The sequence below is a fragment of the Cryptotermes secundus genome, unplaced genomic scaffold (assembly GCF_002891405.2).
Source record: "Cryptotermes secundus unplaced genomic scaffold, Csec_1.0 scaffold1874, whole genome shotgun sequence".
Taxonomy (NCBI): domain Eukaryota; kingdom Metazoa; phylum Arthropoda; class Insecta; order Blattodea; family Kalotermitidae; genus Cryptotermes; species Cryptotermes secundus.
In genome coordinates, this window is record NW_019718316.1 from 76158 (window position 1) to 79366 (window position 3209).

A 3209-nucleotide genomic window follows, 5' to 3' on the forward strand; every position below is an offset into this window, starting at 1 on the left:
CAGCTGTTCTGTAAGGTGCTTCAGTAATTAATTTGCTTCTTAATGTGGCGTTGAGGGTTCTCAAGTATAACTCCGGGTTAGGAAGGCGTTTCAGTCATTGAGACGGGTCTCCATCATGGAACTTTGGAGAACAAATCAGAGTAATTGATGATGGTTCAACTATAGTTTGCTGGCACCCAGAGCCATGTGTTCCATATGACTGTTCTCGGCCATTGCCAGAAAAACAGGAGACTCATTCCACTCTGCAGATCCAGTCTTTGGATGAAGTTCGCTCAGAGTTTAAAGAAATGACGCAAGAATTGATGCCCCTCACACTCACACACACACACACACACACAACAAAACATAGATGGTTTCCACGCTTGAGACCCCCCCACAGAGAGAGAATATTTATGAAATTTTATAGGAACAGTTTATACCAAGATGCATTTTCAAGTCTGAGAGAGTAGAATGTTGTTAGTACCCCAAACGTGTACCTAAATTGATAGGTGCTGGTAGACACTAGAATGAATCATGTAAATCACTGGTTTTGTTCCTAATTTAGAGCATGTTGAGAATGCAAAGCTATTGGCTGCCCCAAAATTCAGTTAACTGGTTAGTAAAATGTACTTTAAAATGCATTAGAAAATTATTTATTACTTACAGAATTTACAAAAATTGTTCAAAACACAGATCCTCTATGTTGAATATGAAACTGACAGTGCTGTGATACCTATGTCTGAATTGACTGGCCAGTTTAAATCTAAGCATCTCATTAATTCAAGATACTGTTTTAGGTTAATGGACTTCTGGCCACTCTGTATATTTAATGTGGTATGAATTTCAGCATACCTGCCAAGAGTCAAGCTAGTTCTTACCACAACTCTATCCTGCTGTAAGTGAGGTTGCAGTGCAGCAACTCTTTTCTAGCACGAATTAATTGCTTTTTAGAACATTACTATTAATTCGTTATTTATTAAAAATAAGTGCTTCTTTATTGTCAGTGTTTCACCTTCATATACTAGTCTGCTGATTGAATTTATATTCGTTCAGTTATACTAGGCAAGTGAGCTATATTCTGACACTCTCTAAGCTATGGAAATTTATAAATATGTTTGTCATTGCAGCACACTGCAAATTTGACAGAAGTTAGTGTACCGCAGTCACCAGATCATATGAGCTCTCTTTCAAGTGCAAGAGGAATGCTGGCTGTCACGATGCAGAGTGCTTGTGCTGCTTAATTCATTTAACAGGACTGAGCAAAGGAGCTTTGAGTCAGTGTTTCTGTTAGGTAGATACAGAAGAACCGACAAAGACAGTATACAACGAACTATTCAAGAAACACATTTCTTAGATATATGTAGCTGTTAACAGATTAAGAAGAGCAGCAAACATGTTCTAGAAGAAAGAAAAAACTTTATAATCCCAAATAGTAGGTTACTTTATTGGTCATATATACCAAACACTTAACAGGTTAAGTGTTTGGTATTGTCAAGTTAAACAGAAGGCTGGAAACCATGTAAATCATGGGATAAATAAATCCCTCTGTGGCCTTTAGTTCACAAACAAACTATACTGACCGAGCGACTGCTGCTTGTCAGCGAAGTTTGCAACAATTTTTTGAGGATAAAGGGTGTCGCGTGGTTAGTGCAATGGATTCCCATGACCATTAATCTTGGTTTTCTAGACCGGGGCATAAATAAATACACTGTCATAATTAGGGACACTGAGTTTTATCATTAACTTGTCTGCTACAGGGGTAGGAGTGATAATTTCTGAAATCTGTGAAGGCCATCATAAATGGCATATAGCAAGAGCTACTTTAGTTTTGCATAAAGTAATTACAAGAAATTTTCATTTCATGCATGCAGCCATGTAATAGCCAAAACATGTAGCAGAGCCAAAATTAGGCACTGATCTTGATATTAGTTGTTGTGTTGTGACGGTTGTAATAAAGAAGTTGTAATTACAAGAATATTAGTTATCTCAAAATGAGTGACAAACTCAAACGGTGATAGAACATAGAATGATGCTAATAATTCCACTGCTACAAAGGGGAAATCATCACTGTTTCTTTGTGGCTGGAGACCTGTCAGCAAGTGGACCAGTGACCAGTGGAATGATAACCACAGTCCCCTGAATTTACACTCATTAATTTTTACCTGTGAGACCACTGTTCCAGACTTATGAAACACTCTGTACAATATATTGTAGCAAATGATTCTGAAGTAAGATGTATGTGAATTACACACACACCCATACACAACTAAGGAATGTGACAAAAGACGTTCACAGCCTTCAGTACCACCTTTACACACGCATTATATACAAACTAGCACTAATAAAATCCATTTGAGATAAATTATATCAAATGTTCCCTGAGTACAGTCTCTACAGCACACTTTATTATGATCTTACATTATAAGGAATAAATTGGTAGAATAGTAGGGAGGAGAATGGTTAAACAACATCAAAGTGAAAGTGGCGGTGAGATACGAGCTTCTCAGCTTTTACACATGCAGTGTGTTCATTCATGACACACACATGCACACAAATTTATAAAGAGGTATTATGAAAATAATCTCTTGACCACCTAGAACAGACATCTGTATTGCTTTAGGCTGTTACAAAAGGCAAAAAATATATGCCTGAAAAGGTCTGATCATAAGCAAATAGGAAGAAACACTCGGAATGGAACGGTAAAATACTTCAGTCAGAATATGGAAGATTTGAAGCTTTCACAGCTTAAAAATATTTTAAAATCTTATTGGACAATTGGTCATCTCAGTGTTGAGTTAAAAACCAACATTTCAGAGATCTCCACCTTCAGGGTTGATGTGGTGAATTACCACAAACCACTGATGTATGCCAATCTATGGAATAGCTGACTCATCCTCTTGGCATAGGATGCAGCAGGAGGTTGGAGTCAAATTGGGTAGTCACCCATCTGACGCTAACCTATCACCATGTCACTGAGACTGTTGCCCCTGTTGTCAGTTACTGTGCCATCTTTTCATCATCTTCCCTGCATTTGCCTGCTTGGGATATTCTTGGCCTATGCATGCCAAAATGCCCTAATGACATTGTGATGGGATTCCATTCTTTGCTAAGTTTGAACCCTTGGTCATTAAAGAAGTTACAACACAATCTGAGGTAAATATTTTATTATTTAAATCTCAGAAAATATAAAGACATACTAAGAACATGTTGCAAGAATAAACAAAATTAAC

General features: G+C 37.4%; 1 long non-coding RNA gene across 1 annotated transcript; it reads left to right on the plus strand.

Moving 5' to 3' along the window:
• The first annotated feature begins 390 nt into the window (after positions 1 to 390).
• On the plus strand, positions 391 to 1552 carry LOC117282079. The gene is made up of 2 exons (XR_004512685.1): positions 391 to 874; positions 1107 to 1552. It is a non-coding gene; the product is annotated as an uncharacterized LOC117282079 (long non-coding RNA).
• Positions 1553 to 3209: the final 1657 nt, after the last annotated feature.